Source organism: Coregonus clupeaformis, chromosome 24, assembly GCF_020615455.1.
Source record: "Coregonus clupeaformis isolate EN_2021a chromosome 24, ASM2061545v1, whole genome shotgun sequence".
NCBI lineage: Eukaryota > Metazoa > Chordata > Actinopteri > Salmoniformes > Salmonidae > Coregonus > Coregonus clupeaformis.
Window position 1 is genome coordinate 61,234,080 of NC_059215.1, and position 19,760 is coordinate 61,253,839.

The 19,760-nt window shown below is 47.4% G+C and overlaps 1 protein-coding gene across 1 annotated transcript in view; it reads left to right on the forward strand.

Annotated features, from left to right (window-relative positions):
* Positions 1–19,760, forward strand: part of nhsb (Nance-Horan syndrome b (congenital cataracts and dental anomalies)) — a 117,578-nt gene that overhangs the window by 75,614 nt on the left and 22,204 nt on the right.

A 19,760-nucleotide genomic window follows, 5' to 3' on the forward strand; every position in this document is an offset into this window, starting at 1 on the left:
GGCCGCGGCCTTCCTGTGTCTCTGTCCCTCCCAAATGGTACCCTATTCCCTATGGGCCCTGGTCAAAAGTAGTACACTATGTAGGGAATAGGGTGCCATTTGGGATGTAGCCTTTGTGCTTATCTGTCAAGGTTGGCAGAGAATACTAGTCTCAGTATAGGGGACATCTATAACAGCTCCCCCCAGACGGGCTGCCAGAGAATACTAGTCTCAGCATAGGGGACATCTATAACAGCTCCCCCAGACGGGCTGCCAGAGAATACTAGTCTCAGCATAGGGGACATCTATAACAGCTCCCATCAGACGGGCTGCCAGAGAATACTAGTCTCAGTATAGGGGACATCTATAACAGCTCCCATCAGACGGGCTGCCAGAGAATACTAGTCTCAGTATAGGGGACATCTATACTGCCGCTACTGTGGGTAGTGTGTGTGTGTCTGTGTCTGTCCCTGATACATTCTATGTGGCGTGGAGCACACACACACACACACACACACACACAGAGACACATCCAACATACCCAAACACAGGGTCAGGTGCTGGGTCCATCTGCTTCTCTGAACCTAATAGAAACAACATGTGATGGCCAGGGCTTCCCTCACTTCCTGCTTCACACACACACACACACACACTCACACACACACACACACACACACACACACACACACACACAAACACACACACACACAGACAGACACAAACATGCTCTGGAGGTCCGGGTCTAGCCAGGGTGGGATTGGAGGCAATCAATGTGTCACTGATGGAGCAATTATTTTGTTTAGTAACATTGGCAAACGTTCTGTGTCGGTGTGTGCGTGGGTGGGCTCTCTTGGCAAGCCAGACATGGGTGGGGTGAATAGGATTTATAAGGGAGAGTAGTTTGCTGGAAATAGGGTAGAAATAGGATACAGTGTCCTGGAAAGCCTGACCAGACCAGACCAGACATACAACCTGCCAAACCAGGGTTGCTAGACAACATAGCCAGCAGGGTGTGGCCTGTCTGCATGGGTCTATGTTCCAAATGGCAGCTTGCTCTCTCTAGACCAATTTCAGGCAGGCCACAAGGCACAGGGCAAGCCCCTGGCTGCATCCCAAATGGCTTCCAGGAGAGGGGTTGGGTGAGGGGCTTCCAGGAGAGGGGTTGGGTGAGGGGCTTCCAGGAGAGGGGTTGGGTGAGGGGCTTCCAGGAGAGGGGTTGGGGTAGGGGCTTCCAGGAGAGGGGTTGGGGGAGGGGCTTCCAGGAGAGGGGTTGGGGGAGGGGCTTCCAGGAGAGGGGTTGGGGGAGGGGCTTCCAGGAGAGGGGTTGGGGGAGTGGCTTCCAGGAGAGGGGTTGGGGTAGGAGCTTCCAGGAGAGGGGTTGGGTGAGGGGCTTCCAGGAGAGGGGTTGGGGTAGGAGCTTCAAGGAGAGGGAGGAAGGGAAGGGGAACAATAATACAGGTGTGCATCAAGGAGGGAAGGAGAGAGGATAATTACCCTCTCTGGGTTGATTTATTCACTGTAACTAGACCAGAGGGAGGGAGGGAGGGAGGGAGGGAGGGAGGAAGTGGAGAAAAGGGGGAGAGGAGGGAGGGAGGGAGGGAGGGAGGGAGGGAGGGAGGGAGGGAGGGAGGGAGGGAGGGAGGGAGGAAGTGGAGAAAAGGGGAGAGGAGGGAGGGAGGGAGGGAGGGAGGGAGGGAGGAAGTGGAGAAAAGGGGAGAGAAGGGAGGGAGGGAGGGAGGGAGGGAGGGAGGGAGGGAGGGAGGAGGGAGGGAGGGAGGGAGGGAGGGAGGGAGGAAGTGGAGAAAAGGGGAGAGGAGGGAGGGAGGGAGGGAGGGAGGGAGGGAGGGAGGGAGGGAGGGAGGGAGGGAGGGAGGGAGGGAGGAAGTGGAGAAAAGGGGAGAGAAGGGAGGGAGGGAGGGAGGGAGGGAGGGAGGGAGGGAGGGAGGGAAGGGGGAAGTGGAGAAAGGGGGAGAGAAAGATAATGACTCTCTCTCTCTCTGGGTTGATTTATTGTAACTAGACCAGAGAGAGAGAGGGAGGGAGAGAGGGAGGCGGAGAAAGGGGGTGTAATCCAACTTCAGTACACTGCAGGTCACACCTGGTTAAGAAAGGTGGAGGGGTTTGGGTGTTATTAATAGATTGTTTCACAGTTTTGCCAAGGAGAAGGAGAAAATGGCAATAAAAAGGAAAAAAATATCTGAGATCTGGGCTCTGTTCCCAGGCTAGGCCCTAGGTTGTTAATGGCTGCCCTGTAGAGTGTCAAACTGATCTGAGATCTGGGCTCTGTTCCCAGGCTAGGCCCTAGGTTGTTAATGGCTGCCCTGTAGAGTGTCAAGCTGTCAGTATGGAGCCTTGGCCTCAGCCTTGCCAGCTATTGACTCTGTGTGTCTGCACTTCAGCTAGCCACCTCTAGCCGTGCTAACAGCTCTGTATCCATGCTGTGTTCAGTTCAGCTAGCCACCTCTAGCCGTGCTAACAGCTCTGTATCCATGCTGTGTTCAGTTCAGCTAGCCACCTCTAGCCGTGCTAACAGCTCTGTATCCATGCTGTGTTCAGTTCAGCTAGCCACCTCTAGCCGTGCTAACAGCTCTGTATCCATGCTGTGTTCAGTTCAGCTAGCCACCTCTAGCCGTGCTAACAGCTCTGTATCCATGCTGTGTTCAGTTCAGCTAGCCACCTCTAGCCGTGCTAACAGCTCTGTATCCATGCTGTGTTCAGTTCAGCTAGCCACCTCTAGCCGTGCTAACAGCTCTGTATCCATGCTGTGTTCAGTTCAACCAGCCTCCGCTAGCCGTGCTAACAGCTCACCTACTAGACTACTGTACCACCTCAGCGGCTGCACCAGCCAAGGTCACCAGCTGAGAGAGAGGCCTCCAGATTATAAAGGATTAAGAGGGAGGGAGGGAGGGAGGGAGGGAGGGCGGGCAGTATTATTCCACCATGCCATGCAGCAGGCTAGAGGCTACAGCATACAGCATACAGCACACACACACACACACACACACACACACACACACACACACACACACACACACACACACACACACACACTCACTGGCTTCTACTAATCAGGTCTTTAAAAGAGAGCCAGACTATGTCACAAATGGATGTAGTGCACTATTGTTGACCAGATCACTACTGAACTACACACACACAGAGCTGTCAAAAGTAGTGCACTGTATAGGGTATAGGGGCCATTTGAGACGCAGACCCATGCGTCTCTCCTCCCTCCCTCCCTCCCTCTCTCTCCCTCTCTCCTCCTCCCTCTCTCCTCCCTCTCTATCTGACGGGAGGTGCCATGCGGAGATATTTTGTAATCTGTTGTCAGTAACTGTTCTCATTGGTCTTTCCTTGTTGGATGCTATGTGTGTGTTAAGAGAGATTCAACGTAGTAGTGTGTGTATGTTGACTCATAGACTTTTGTCATTGATTGAAAGCTTATTGATCGTAAGCCGATCTTGAATAGATTATTTGACTCGCATGATGTCACACACAGACACACACATTCCTATATCCTCATGCGTAGTAAGGCATCACCAGGAAGGTTTAACCGACCAACCGACGCCGTGCCTTTTCAACAGCATGGATTAGCAGTGCTCCAGCAGCTCTCTGAGAACGGAGTAAGTCCCTCCCTATCCCCTTCATATTACTGGACCAGGAAGAGATTACAGGACTGACCAGGACCAAAGCATCTGTACTAGGCTCAGGATGGTAGATGGTGATTTAGGGGGGGAGAGAGAGAGAGAGAGAGAGAGAGAGAGAGAGAGAGAGAGAGAGAGAGAGAGAGAGAGAGAGAGAGAGAGAGAGAGAGAGAGAGAGAGAGAGAGAGAGAGAGAGAGAGAGAGAGAGACAGAGAGAGAGAGAGAGGAGAGAGAGAGAGAGAGAAGGACGGTAGGGGGTAGGAGGGGTTGGTTGGAGAACAGTGTGAGGGGTGCCCTCCATCAGTGTAGCTGCAGACGGTGCAGAGATGGTCAGAGTGTACACTAGCAGCAACGATAGATCAGGAGCATAGTAGGGCGCCTACCTAGTGTCTAGAATGCCCCTAGCCCCTAGTGACTGAGTGAGTGAACCAGAGGGAGATTACCATAGAGAGGGTCTCAGGTTGATGCTGAGAGAGAGGCCTGCAACCGGACCAGAAGAAGGGAGGAAGAAGGAAGGAAGGAGTGTGAGGAGGACCTGACTACAACTCACCATGGCCTTGGCCTGTCTGGGCTTGGGCTGTGTGCCTCTCAGATATAGAGGTACTGTATGGTACTGTTTGGGCTGTGTATCTCTCAGATCTAGAGGTACTGTATGGTACTGTTTGGGCTGTGTATCTCTCAGATATAGAGGTACTGTATGGTACTGTTTGGGCTGTGTGCCTCTCAGATCTAGAGGTACTGTATGGTACTGTTTGGGCTGTGTGCCTCTCAGATATAGAGGTACTGTATGGTACTGTTTGGGCTGTGTATCTCTCAGATATAGAGGTACTGTATGGTACTGTTTGGGCTGTGTATCTCTCAGATATATAGGTTCTGTATGGTACTGTTTGGGCTGTGTATCTCTCAGATATAGAGGTACTGTATGGTACTGTTTGGGCTGTGTGCCTCTCAGATCTAGAGGTACTGTATGGTACTGTTTGGGCTGTGTATCTCTCAGATATAGAGGTACTGTATGGTACTGTTTGGGCTGTGTGCCTCTCAGATCTAGAGGTACTGTATGGTACTGTTTGGGCTGTGTATCTCTCAGATATAGAGGTACTGTATGGTACTGTTTGGGCTGTGTGCCTCTCAGATCTAGAGGTACTGTATGGTACTGTTTGGGCTGTGTATCTCTCAGATATAGAGGTACTGTATGGTACTGTTTGGGCTGTGTATCTCTCAGATATAGAGGTACTGTATGGTACTGTTTGGGCTGTGTATCTCTCAGATATAGAGGTTCTGTATGGTACTGTGTATCTCTCAGATCTAGTGGTGTGGTACTGTGTATCTCTCAGATCTAGTGGTGTGGTACTGTGTATCTCTCAGATCTAGTGGTGTGGTACTGTGTATCTCTCAGATCTAGTGGTGTGGTACTGTGTATCTCTCAGATCTAGTGGTGTGGTACTGTGTATCTCTCAGATCTAGTGGTGTGGTACTGTGTATCTCTCAGATCTAGTGGTGTGGTACTGTGTATCTCTCAGATCTAGTGGTGTGGTACTGTGTATCTCTCAGATCTAGTGGTGTGGTACTGTGTATCTCTCAGATCTAGTGGTGTGGTAGTGTATCTCTCAGATCTAGTGGTGTGGTACTGTGTATCTCTCAGATCTAGTGGTGTGGTACTGTGCATGCTGCATTCTGTTCTACACGTACTAGTACTAGCGGTAGTATGGTTTATTCTTCACAGCTGTTTTAATGGTTACGGTTGTGTCTCTGGTTAACTCACTCACTACTGTTCTGTGCTTGTATGCTGATAATTGGAGTTGGTTTCTCTGTTGGTTTAGTCTGCTGTTTTGTTTGTTTGTAACCTGTGGGAAAACGGATTATGACGTGGGTCAGAAATATGTTATTCTCTTTTTCAAAATCACTTCCTCTGAACTCTCAGCTCGAGGCTATAGGTTTGTTTTTGGTTTGTTTTCTGAAAGCATTGGAGTTTCTGGAGTTTCTGATATGCATAGTAACAGTGGAAGTTGTTCTGTGTTCAAGAGAAGACAACCAAACCTGTCCCTTTGACTAGATCCAGACACTGGATTTACATTTCAAAATCAGTTTCTTAAAGCTGTCTAAGCCAGGGGTTCTTAAGCCTTTTCAGCCTGGGACCCAAATTAGAAATTCTATGTTTTCCTGGGACCCAAATGAGAAATTCAGTGTTTTCCTGGGACCCAAGCTTATGAAAATATGCAACTATACATAAATATTGGTACATTTCATTGCCCTTATGCCTAAAATAATTGCAATATAGACAAAAACAAATAACAATGAAATGAAATACCCATATAAATAGCTAATCATGTTTATTTTTCCCCCATTTAAAACACTCTTACATATCTGTCTAGGTTGGAACTGTTGCTGTTAAAATACAATAAATAATTTTCATTCTGAACTGCAATAAACTGATTGATCACATCACATAGATATATAACACAACACACACACACACACACACACACACACACACACACACACACACACACACACACACCCACACACACCCACACCCACACCCACACACACACACACACACACACACACACACACACACACACACACACACACACACACACACACACACACACAGGCTCAGTTTTTGATAGTGCAACCCTAACAGTACAGATGAAAAATGATCAGACCTTCTGTACATCTTACTGTAGAAAGTATTGTTGAAAAAAAAGTCTAGTTTGGAACTGTTTCTGTTAAAATACAATCAGTATTTGTTATTCTGAACTGGAAAAACGGATTGATCAAATCACACAGGTTGAAGTTTTCAACAAGCATGTCTATTCTGGGCTCAGTTTTTGACCGTGCAACACTGAGGTCATGCTCAGCATAGAGTTGTTTTTGTCTCGCATAGGTTTGTGGTGCCAAACTGGATAAGAACATACTTTCTCAGTCAGGCAGGAGACCACTTCCTGCTGTAGATGAGCTGTAGATTTTAACAGCAACAGTTCCAATCTAGACTTGTTTTCAACAATAATTTCTACAGTAATATGTACAGTAGGCCTGATCATTTTTCATCTTCATCTGTACTGTTACTAAGGGTTGCATCAGTAGATAGCTAGCTTGTTTGGCTAACATTAGCTTTTAGTTGTGGACAAGGCCAGGGGATTGTTTGAAAGAGAAACCCACATCTACTACCATGAGAGATAGTACTCCATTATTTCTGCTGATCATCACCTGTTATAAAATGACAACAATGCCTTGCTAGCTGACTTGCTTTTCCACTGTGGAAGCACTGTTTACTGAAGCGTTCTGCCCTGTTCTGAAATAACTCCCTGGGTTTACCGTCATGCTGTGGATGTTTGGTCAGGACGTGTCGTTTTATTAATTTGTTCGTTTTGAGAGACTCATTACTAAGCACTTCCCCTCACAAAACACATTGTGGGCGCTACTCGTTATTTCTCAAAGTTTGTATGAAACCAAGAGAGAGAAACTCATCGCTGTATTTGCGTTTCATGATGATTGAGCTCAGTCAGAACGTGTGGCTAGCTTGAGTCCATTTGATGACAGTGGTGAGTGATGGGAATGACAAGTCAGCGGCTGACAGCGCATCATCTGCTGCTGAACGACAGCGCTGCAGCTTGTGGGTTGCGGGCATCTCCCTCTCCCACTCGCGGAGCTGCCAAACTGAGCAGAGGCCACTGCTAAGCAGAGAGCGCACTGAACAGTGAGCGCAGTTGCACTTGGCCAAATCAATTCCAGTAATCAATTAAATAATTATACATTTACTCTGACACGTCGCGACCCACCATTAACAGGTCCGCGACCCACTTTGGGTCACGACCTATACTTTAAGAAAGGCTGCTCAAGGCTATTGGTTGGTTTTCTCACAGTTCCTGAAAGCGACATTCCCATATGAACCGTAGTGTTAATACATGGGCTGATGTCTGGGTAGTACAGGTCTGAGCTGGCTGGAATAATTAAAGGGCAGAAGTAGCAGTCTGGGGACGAGGAAAGGGGGGCTTTAAATATAGAGGAGAGGACAGCTTTAAAGTCTCCTAAGGCTCAGGGGGAGAGGGGGATTGTGGGAAAGAGTCTATCTGCTTCAGGCAAATGTCCCTTAGATGAACCAACCTCTTCTGATTGAGTTTGATGAGTGTGTAGATTAGGAAGAGTAAGTGAGTGTGGGTGTGTGTGTGTGGATTAAACATACTTTAAAAGAATGTGTAGATTAGGAATGAGAGTTAATGTGTGGATTAAGAGGAAGATTGTGTGCGTAGCTTAAACATTAGAGAGTGAGGGTGTGCATAGATTAAACGCTGTGAGGATCCTAGAGGAGCAAGAGACAGGAAGAGCAGTACCTCAGCACCATTTCCTGTGGGTGTGTGCATGACCGGGCTTGATATATGTCCTGCCTTCTGTGTCTATGGGGGTAACCATGGGTAGCATAAAGCTTACTTCATTATTCAACGTTTTAAGTGTTTTATTGCATCAGGGACAGCTTTATGCAACATATTCTTGAGCGCAAACCCATTCTACCTGTTTGTTTGTCTGAATTAGCGGGTTTTACGCACCAGCCAAGCTTCTGGGAGAAAGCCATGGTTCTCTTTTGATTAGGTAGCCTGGTTGGTTGATTGGCTCTCTAAGGGGGCACCAGGCTTTAGAGAGCAACAGTTCAAACCTGGACAGGGGGCATAGCTGAGCAGGGCTGCATGGTTATGCATGGCTGGACCCTGGCTGCCCCACTCTCTGTGCCCATGTCTCCGTATGGTACCATGTCATCCTCCCAGCAACCCGTCTGGTCTGCCTGTCCTACCCTGTCCTTTCTTTTAAACTGTCTACCTGTCCTACCCTGGTCTTTCTCTTACACTGTCTGCCTGTCCTACCCTGGTCTTTCTCTTACACTGTCTGCCTGTCCTACCCTGTCCTTTCTTTTAAACTGTCTGCCTGTCCTACCCTGGTCTTTCTCTTACACTGTCTGCCTGTCCTACCCTGTCCTTTTTCTTACACTGTCTGCCTGTCCTACCCTGGTCTTTCTCTTACACTGTCTGCCTGTCCTACCCTGTCCTTTTTCTTACACTGTCTGCCTGTCCTACCCTGGTCTTTCTCTTACACTGTCTGCCTGTCCTACCCTGGTCTTTCTCTTACACTGTCTGCCTGTCCTACCCTGGTCTTTCTCTTACACTGTCTGCCTGTCCTACCCTGGTCTTTCTCTTACACTGTCTGCCTGTCCTACCCTGGTCTTTCTCTTACACTGTCTGCCTGTCCTACCCTGGTCTTTCTCTTACACTGTCTGCCTGTCCTACCCTGGTCTTTCTCTTACACTGTCTGCCTGTCCTACCCTGGTCTTTCTCTTACACTGTCTGCCTGTCCTACCCTGGTCTTTCTCTTACACTGTCTGCCTGTCCTACCCTGGTCTTTCTCTTACACTGTCTGCCTCTCCTACCCTGGTCTTTCTCTTACACTGTCTGCCTGTCCTACCCTGTCCTTTCTCTTACACTGTCTGCCTGTCCTACCCTGGTCTTTCTCTTAAACTGTCTGCCTGTCCTACCCTGGTCTTTCTCTTACACTGTCTGCCTGTCCTACCCTGTCCTTTCTCTTACACTGTCTGCCTGTCCTACCCTGTCCTTTCTCTTACACTGTCTGCCTGTCCTACCCTGTCCTTTCTCTTACACTGTCTGCCTGTCCTACCCTGTCCTTTCTCTTACACTGTCTGCCTGTCCTACCCTGTCCTTTCTCTTAAACTGTCTGCCTGTCCTACCCTGTCCTTTCTCTTAAACTGTCTGCCTGTCTTACCCTGTCCTTTCTCTTACACTGTCTGCCTGTCCTACCCTGGTCTTTCTCTTACACGGTTTGCCTGTCCTACCCTGTCCTTTCTCTTACACTGTCTGCCTGTCCTACCCTGTCCTTTCTCTTAAACTGTCTGCCTGTTCTACCCTGTCCTTTCTCTTAAACTGTCTGCCTGTCCTACCCTGTCCTTTCTCTTAAACTGTCTGCCTGTCCTACCCTGTCCTTTCTCTTACACTGTCTGCCTGTCCTACCCTGTCCTTTCTCTTACACTGTCTGCCTGTCCTACCCTGTCTTTTCTCTTAAACTGTCTGCCTGTCCTACCCTGTCCTTTCTCTTAAACTGTCTGCCTGTCCTACCCTGTCCTTTCTCTTAAACTGTCTGCCTGTCCTACCCTGTCCTTTCTCTTACACTGTCTGCCTGTCCTACCCTGGTCTTTCTCTTACACTGTCTGCCTGTCCTACCCTGTCCTTTCTCTTACACTGTCTGCCTGTCCTACCCTATCCTTTCTCTTAAACTGTCTGCCTGTCCTACCCTGTCCTTTCTCTTACACTGTCTGCCTGTCCTACCCTGTCCTTTCTCTTAAACGGTCTGCCTGTCCTACCCTGTCCTTTCTCTTACACTGTCTGCCTGTCCTACCCTGTCCTTTCTCTGACACTGTCTGCCTGTCCTACCCTGTCCTTTCTCTTACACTGTCTGCCTGTCCTACCCTGTCCTTTCTCTTAAACTGTCTGCCTGTCCTACCCTGTCCTTTCTCTTAAACTGTCTGCCTGTCCTACCCTGTCCTTTCTCTTACACTGTCGGCCTGTCCTACCCTGTCCTTTCTCTTACACTGTCTGCCTGTCCTACCCTGTCCTTTCTCTTACACTGTCTGCCTGTCCTACCCTGTCCTTTCTCTTACACTGTCTGCCTGTCCTACCCTGTCCTTTCTCTTAAACTGTCTGCCTGTCCTACCCTGTCCTTTCTCTTAAACTGTCTGCCTGTCCTACCCTGTCCTTTCTCTTAAACTGTCTGCCTGTCCTACCCTGTCCTTTCTCTTACACTGTCTGCCTGTCCTACCCTGGTCTTTCTCTTACACTGTCTGCCTGTCCTACCCTGTCCTTTCTCTTACACTGTCTGCCTGTCCTACCCTATCCTTTCTCTTAAACTGTCTGCCTGTCCTACCCTGTCCTTTCTCTTAAACTGTCTGCCTGTCCTACCCTGTCCTTTCTCTTACACTGTCTGCCTGTCCTACCCTGTCCTTTCTCTTACACTGTCTGCCTGTCCTACCCTGTCTTTTCTCTTAAACTGTCTGCCTGTCCTACCCTGTCCTTTCTCTTAAACTGTCTGCCTGTCCTACCCTGTCCTTTCTCTTAAACTGTCTGCCTGTCCTACCCTGTCCTTTCTCTTACACTGTCTGCCTGTCCTACCCTGGTCTTTCTCTTACACTGTCTGCCTGTCCTACCCTGTCCTTTCTCTTACACTGTCTGCCTGTCCTACCCTATCCTTTCTCTTAAACTGTCTGCCTGTCCTACCCTGTCCTTTCTCTTACACTGTCTGCCTGTCCTACCCTGTCCTTTCTCTTAAACGGTCTGCCTGTCCTACCCTGTCCTTTCTCTTACACTGTCTGCCTGTCCTACCCTGTCCTTTCTCTGACACTGTCTGCCTGTCCTACCCTGTCCTTTCTCTTACACTGTCTGCCTGTCCTACCCTGTCCTTTCTCTTAAACTGTCTGCCTGTCCTACCCTGTCCTTTCTCTTAAACTGTCTGCCTGTCCTACCCTGTCCTTTCTCTTACACTGTCGGCCTGTCCTACCCTGTCCTTTCTCTTACACTGTCTGCCTGTCCTACCCTGTCCTTTCTCTTACACTGTCTGCCTGTCCTACCCTGTCCTTTCTCTTACACTGTCTGCCTGTCCTACCCTGTCCTTTCTCTTAAACTGTCTGCCTGTCCTACCCTGTCCTTTCTCTTAAACTGTCTGCCTGTCCTACCCTGTCCTTTCTCTTAAACTGTCTGCCTGTCCTACCCTGTCCTTTCTCTTACACTGTCTGCCTGTCCTACCCTGGTCTTTCTCTTACACTGTCTGCCTGTCCTACCCTGTCCTTTCTCTTACACTGTCTGCCTGTCCTACCCTATCCTTTCTCTTAAACTGTCTGCCTGTCCTACCCTGTCCTTTCTCTTACACTGTCTGCCTGTCCTACCCTGTCCTTTCTCTTAAACGGTCTGCCTGTCCTACCCTGTCCTTTCTCTTACACTGTCTGCCTGTCCTACCCTGTCCTTTCTCTGACACTGTCTGCCTGTCCTACCCTGTCCTTTCTCTTACACTGTCTGCCTGTCCTACCCTGTCCTTTCTCTTAAACTGTCTGCCTGTCCTACCCTGTCCTTTCTCTTAAACTGTCTGCCTGTCCTACCCTGTCCTTTCTCTTACACTGTCGGCCTGTCCTACCCTGTCCTTTCTCTTAAACTGTCTGCCTGTCCTACCCTGTCCTTTCTCTTAAACTGTCTGCCTGTCCTACCCTGTCCTTTCTCTTAAACTGTCTGCCTGTCCTACCCTGTCCTTTCTCTTACACTGTCTGCCTGTCCTACCCTGTCCTTTCTCTTACACTATCTGCCTGTCCTACCCTGTCCTTTCTCTTAAACTGTCTGCCTGTCCTACCCTGGTCTTTCTCTTACACTGTCTGTCTGCCTGTCCTACCCTGTCCTTTCTCTTAAACTGTCTGCCTGTCCTACCCTGGTCTTTCTCTTACACTGTCTGCCTGTCCTACCCTGTTCTTTCTCTTAAACTGTCTGCCTGTCCTACCCTGTCCTTTCTCTTAAACTGTCTGCCTGTCCTACCCTGTCCTTTCTCTTACACTGTCTGCCTGTCCTACCCTGTCCTTTCTCTTAAACTGTCTGCCTGTCCTACCCTGTCCTTTCTCTTACACTGTCTGCCTGTCCTACCCTGTCCTTTCTCTTACACTGTCTGCCTGTCCTACCCTGTCCTTTCTCTTAAACTGTCTGCCTTGTCTACATGAACTCCTGATATGGTGTGCTTGCTGTGCAAAACAAAGCAGTCTTATCTGTATGCTGATGATGGCTAGTCTCTGGAGCCATTCTATACGATTTGCACTATCTAAGTCAGGCTGGAGAGATATGCTACAGCAGATGATGCTTACTGTTTTCTCACGTGTTACACATTGTTTACATCTCTATTTCAGGAAGTGGTCACCTCTTTAATGGCATTGAGTTGTATGGTATCCCGCAGACCTGCACTGGAACGTCTAACCCTTGGACAATCCATATACCGTTAGGTGACCATGCTGTCTATCCTGAGCCTATGTAACCTGTTTGTTGGCCCTTCTTTTACACAGTTTATTACAGGTTAATAGCTTTTAAATGGTGTCTATAGTCTTGATGTGGTGTCTATAGTCTTAATGTGGTGTCTATAGTCTTGATGTGGTGTCTATAGTCTTGATGTGGTGTCTATAGTCTTGATGTGTTGTCTATAGTCTTGATGTGGTGTCTATAGTATTGATGTGGTGTCTATAGTCTTGATGTGGTGTCTATAGTCGATGTGGTGTCTATAGTATTGATGTGGTGTCTATAGTCTTGATGTGTTGTCTATAGTCGATGTGGTGTCTATAGTCGATGTGGTGTCTATAGTCTTGATGTGTTGCGTTGAAAGAAACACAACAACAGTCCCCTAACAGGACCCAGCAGTATTTGGTGAAAGCATTGCTGAGCGTTGCTGTATCGCTGTTGGATTATCAGACGCTATCAGGATCACCTTTAGGTAGCCAGATGTGAGGAACAGACAGACAAGCCGCTGCCGCCCGACCAACCCCCACTCTGCTGTCAGAGAAAGAGAGAGAGAGAGAGAGAGAGAGAGAGAGAGAGAGAGAGAGAGAGAGAGAGAGAGAGAGAGAGAGAGAGAGAGAGAGAGAGAGAGAGAGAGAGAGAGAGAGAGAGAGAGAGAGAGAGAGAGAGAGAGAGAGAGAGAGAGAGAGAGAGATTTCCACACAGACTGTATTTTGCCACACATATTCTGAATGTATCACAATGTCACTGTGAACTGTGAATACCTTTTGATAAAAGTGTCTGCTAAATTACTATGGAGACCTGCAGGGATGATTGACATTACTGACCTCCATGTTATTATTTGACTATGGAGACCTGCAGGGGTGATTGACAATACTGACCTCCATGTTATTATTTGACTATGGAGACCTGCAGGGGTGATTGACAATACTGACCTCCATGTTATTTACTCAGGATGATTATGTACAGTACAATAATATCCTCTCTCCTACAACAGCTTTCTCCCCACACACACACACACACACACACACACAACCCCCCTCATCACCAGCACCAATACGCTGGTTGTGTGTTCTCCACTGTTCTGACCCAGATTTGTCTGCACTAATACTTTTCACCACTAATGACTTGTATATCTGCTGCTGCTGCACTAGGAAGAGAGAGAGAGAGGAGGGGCTGTGGCATCTGGACTACCTGAGCTCTATCTGCCTGCTGCATTATACAACCCTGTTACAACCCTGTTACAACCCTGTTATAACCATGTTACAACCCTGTTACAGCCCTGTTACAACCCTGTTAAAGCCCTGTTACAACCCTGTTACAACCCTGTTAAAGCCCTGTTACAACCCTGTTAAAGCCCTGTTAAAGCCCTGTTACAGCCATGTTACAACCCTGTTAAAGCCCTGTTACAACCCTGTTACAACCCTGTTAAAGCCCTGTTACAACCCTGTTACAACCCTGTTAAAGCCCTGTTACAACCCTGTTGCAACCATGTTACAGCCCTGTTAAAGCCCTGTTATGGCCCTGTTACAACCCTGTTACAGCCCTGTTACAACCCTGTTAAAGCCCTGTTATAACCATGTTACAGCCCTGTTACAACCCTGTTATAACCATGTTACAACCCTGTTACAGCCCTGTTACAACCCTGTTACAACCCTGTTAAAGCCCTGTTAAAGCCATGTTACAGCCCTGTTGCAACCCTGTTACAACCCTGTTATAACCATGTTACAACCCTGTTACAGCCCTGTTACAACCCTGTTACAACCCTGTTAAAGCCCTGTTATAACCATGTTACAGCCCTGTTACAACCCTGTTAAAGCCCTGTTATAACCATGTTACAGCCCTGTTACAACCCTGTTACAGCCCTGTTATAACCATGTTACAACCCTGTTACAGCCCTGTTACAACCCTGTTACAACCCTGTTACAACCCTGTTAAAGCCCTGTTACAGCCCTGTAACAACCCTGTTACAACCCTGTTACAACCCTGTTATAACCATGTTACAACCCTGTTACAACCCTGTTACAGCCCTGTTACAACCCTGTTACAACCCTGTTAAAGCCCTGTTACAACCCTGTTACAACCCTGTTAAAGCCCTGTTACAACCCTGTTACAACCCTGTTAAAGCCCTGTTACAACCCTGTTACAACCCTGTTAAAGCCCTGTTACAACCCTGTTAAAGCCCTGTTACAACCCTGTTACAACCCTGTTAAAGCCCTGTTACAACCCTGTTACAACCCTGTTACAGCCCTGTTACAACCCTGTTAAAGCCCTGTTATAACCATGTTACAGCCCTGTTACAACCCTGTTACAACCATGTTACAGCCCTGTTGCATTATACAGTCCTGTTACAGCCTTCAGTATCCTTACTAGAGAGCTGCTTGGAAACAAGCGTCAAATACGGAGCATTTTCCAAAGCATATAGAGCTAAGTGGTGTATATTCGTGTGTTTGTAAATTTAGGAGGCGAGATATATGCATGACAAGAGGGTAAAAAATAAGTATTGTGTCTAGGTTGGTCATTTTCTATCCAAGTATGTGGTATTTACATCACATATAACAATGTGTTGTCCCTGACTGAACCTGTATCTTGGAGGAGACACATTGCTGTACACAGTACATATTGCTCTACACAATGCCTCTACCATTTATTTGCCCAGAGAAAAAACCTAAGTGTTGGTCAGGCTCTTTAACAGCAGTGACCTGTTATGTATGTTAGAGCTGGTCAGCACAGTTACTAGTCCTCTCTGCTGCTCTGGAGTTGGCTAAGGTCCTGGGCCAGGCTGATGATGCTGTAAACTGCTGAGTCCACACCTGCAGATAGAAGAGACAGAGGGAGAGAGAGAGAGAGAGAGAGAGAGAGAGAGAGAGAGAGAGAGAGAGAGAGAGAGAGAGAGAGAGAGAGAGAGAGAGAGAGAGAGAGAGAGAGAGAGAGAGAGAGAGAGAGAGAGAGAGAGAGAGAGAGAGAGAGAGAGAGAGAGAGAGAGAGACAGATATATATATAGATATATATATATATATATATATATATATATATATATATATAGAGAGAGAGAGAGAGAGAGAGTATATATATATATATACTTTTGTTTACTATCTACTTCACTTGCTTTGGCAATGTTAACACACGTTTCCCATGCCAATAAAGCCCTTAAATTGAATTGAATTGAATTGAATTGAGAGAGAGAGAGAGAGACAGAGAGAGAGAGAGAGAGAGAGAGAGAGAGAGAGAGAGAGAGAGAGAGAGAGAGAGAGAGAGAGAGAGAGAGAGAGAGAGAGAGAGAGAGAGAGAGAGAGAGAGAGAGAGAGAGAGAGAGAGAGAGAGAGAGAGAGAGAGAGAGAGAGAGAGTATCAGTCAGATACAGAGAGAGAGAGTCCACTCTGTCAGACCTGAGTTGGTCTCTCACGGACATGCCGCCCTGTCCGTCGCTCGGTGTAGCCACTGAAGGGAGAGATGGGTAACACGCAGGGATGGGTAACTCGCAGAGAAAGCTTCCTCCCTGTCGCAATCAGAGGAGGAAGAGGAGGAGTAGGAGAGGAGGAAGACAGGAGAAGGACATTGCAGGTAGGAGGAGGAGGGTTGAAGGCTAGACATAACATGATGGACGGGTGAGTGACTGACATTGCTCTAATGCAGGGATGGAGCGTGTGACTGACTGTCATTGAACCCAGGTAGTCTGTACACCACAAGACTTTGTTAGCAAGTCTTCAGGGAAGGTTACTCATGGAATCACCTCTGTTGTGCAGTTGTTTGGTGCTAGCTGAATGGCTGAACATAGGGATGACTTGAAAGGTCACATTCTGGGTTTGGCCGATAGGTAGAGGTGTGTACTGTGTGTGTGTGTGTGTTGTTTATCCACTGCAAGCCTTTGTTGGTTATCGTGATCATTATGGATATATGCGTCATAATAGATCTTTAATGACAAAATCTAGAGCTGTTTTTTATCATGTTTCCTGTGAAACAAAGACTGTGTCCTCTGCATAGGAGTCGTCTCTCTCTCTCTCTCTCTCTCTCTCTCTCTCTCTCTCTCTCTCTCTCTCTCTCTATGTCTCTCTCTCTCTCTCTCTCACTCTCCTCTCTTTCTTGCTCTCGCTCTCTCTCTCTTTCTCTCTCTCCATCTCTCTCTCTCAATCTCTCTCTCCTCTCTGATCTGCTTCTTGATGATGCACAGCACAAAAACCATGTGATGTGAGGAAGGAAATGTTGCTGAGTAATTGACTATTTCAAATCCACTGCATTCTCTGATGAGACACTGCTGCTGCAGCATAAGCTATCTGGAGGAGAGGAGAGGAGAGGAGAGGAGAGGAGAGGAGAGGAGAGGAGAGGAGAGGAGAGGAGAGGAGAGGAGAGGAGAGGAGAGGAGAGGAGAGGAGAGGAGAGGTGAGGAGCGCAAAGGAGGGTGTGCTGTAACAGAACATTACATAAATCCACCACCTCTACTCCATTATAGAAGCAGTAACTAATCCACCACCTCTACTCCATTATAGAAGCAGTAACTAATCCACCACCTCTACTCCATTATAGAAGCAGTAACTAATCCACCACCTCTACTCCATTACAGCAGCAGTAACCAATCCACCACCTCTACTCCATTATAGAAGCAGTAACTAATCCACCACCTCTACTCCATTATAGAAGCAGTAACTAATCCACCACCTCTACTCCATTATAGAAGCAGTAACTAATCCACCACCTCTACTCCATTATAGCAGCAGTAACTAATCCACCACCTCTACTCCATTATAGCAGCAGTAACTAATCCACCACCTCTACTCCATTATAGAAGCAGTAACTAATCCACCACCTCTACTCCATTACAGCAGCAGTAACTAATCCACCACCTCTACTCCATTATAGCAGCAGTAACTAATCCACCACCTCTACTCCATTATAGAAGCAGTAACTAATCCACCACCTCTACTCCATTATAGCAGCAGTAACTAATCCACCACCTCTACTCCATTATAGCAGCAGTAACTAATCCACCACCTCTACTCCATTATAGCAGCAGTAACTAATCCACCACCTCTACTCCATTACAGCAGCAGTAACTAATCCACCACCTCTACTCCATTATAGAAGCAGTAACTAATCCACCACCTCTACTCCATTATAGAAGCAGTAACTAATCCACCACCTCTACTCCATTATAGAAGCAGTAACTAATCCACCACCTCTACTCCATTATAGAAGCAGTAACTAATCCACCACCTCTACTCCATTATAGAAGCCGTAACTAATCCACCACCTCTACTCCATTATAGAAGCAGTAACTAATCCACCACCTTTACTCCATTATAGCAGCAGTAACTAATCCACCACCTCTACTCCATTATAGCAGCAGTGGCTGAAGGCAGTAACTAGGGCGGGGAATTGCCAGGGACCTCACAATACGATATTATCACAATACTTAGGTGCCGATACGATATATATTGTGATTATTGTGATTCTTGCGATTCTCACGATTCTATATGTATTGCGAATCGATACTGTGATTTTATTGCCATTCGATGGTCCAATCATATTGCTCACCATATATCTGCTGCAGAGGAACAAGAGAGAGTCATGAGAAAATGAGTTTTGACCAGTCATGGAAATAAAAGTGATGAAAATATGTTGGTTCCCTATTTATTTATTTTTATATGGAGAACAAGCTATGAAGGGAAAATACTGGAGTTTTGGTGCAGGTACAGCCAACTAGCACAAAAATAATATTGCGATATTGTCAAAACAATACGATGTGATATATCGTTAAAAATAATATCCCAATATGAAACTGTATCGATTTTTTCCCCCATCGCTAGCAGTACTCCCTTAATTGTCAGTTAAAGACTCTAAGTACTGTTGTAGAACTCTTCAGACCACATTGGTTGAACCCTCCAACTGGCTCCAATATACCGACTGGGTTCGAACTCCTGTGCGCCACAAGACTGTGTTAGCCCACTGATGCAGGTCAAAGGGGAGGGTGAAGATGCCTAGGCTTTAGCTCAGTGGGATAACACAGTCTTGTGCATCAAGTGTGATGAATAACCTTGCCTTAGGCCTGAAGCTTTAGCAGGCTAACAGTCTTGTGCAACAGTGTGATGAATAACCTTGCCTGAGACCTGAAGCTAGGCTTTAGCAGGGTAACAGTCTTGTGCAACAGTGTGATGAATAACCTTGCCTGAGACCTGAAGCTAGGCTTTAGCAGGGTAACAGTCTTGTGCAACAGTGTGATGAATAACCTTGCCTGAGACCTGAAGCTAGGCTTTAGCAGGGTAACAGTCTTGTACAGAGGCACAACCCAGCTGGTAACATACACTGTGCAATATAGCTGTGTTTATTCATCTTCTGGCTGTCAGGGACCTGTTGAATGTTCTGCTTTCTCTGGGCTTAAATCATCAGACCTGGACAGATCGTCTCATCCACATTAGTCTCATGATTATGGATTGATAGAGATCATTCTATTCATCCTACATCAGATATGAAGGGTTGCCTGGTTACAGATGAGCCTGGTTTATTCAAGGGAACAACAGACTACACACACAAACACGCACACAGCAAACTAACTCTCAGACACGCACAGTGAACACACATCACACAGACACACGCACACGCACACACACCTACTGTAGATGTTAATGAACAGATGCTGCTGTTGTAATATGAGGATTGAAATGAAAGCAAGGCCAGAAGATAAAAGAGTGATGAAAGAAAGAGGGTTACATCTCCTTCTTATCTCCTCTCCTCCTATCTTCCCTCACTCCTCCTCTCCTCCTCTCCTCCCTCTCTCCTCCCTCTCTTCCCTCTCTCCTCCTCTCCTCCCTCTCTCCTCCCTCTCTTCCCTCTCTCTTCCTCCCTCTCCCTCTCTCCTCCTCTCCTCCTCTCTTCCCCCTCTCTTCCCTCACTCCTCCTCTCTCCTCCTCTCCTCCCTCTCTCCTCCCTCTCTTCCCTCTCTCCTCCTCCCTCTCCCTCTCTCCTCCTCCTCCTCTCCTCCCTCTCTCCTCCCTCTCCTCCCTCTCTCCTCCTCTCCTCTCTCTCCCCCCTCTATTCCCCCTCTCCCAGCCTTGCAGGATAAAAGCAGCATTGTCTCTTGCCTGAATCATAATAACACCACAGCCCCTTG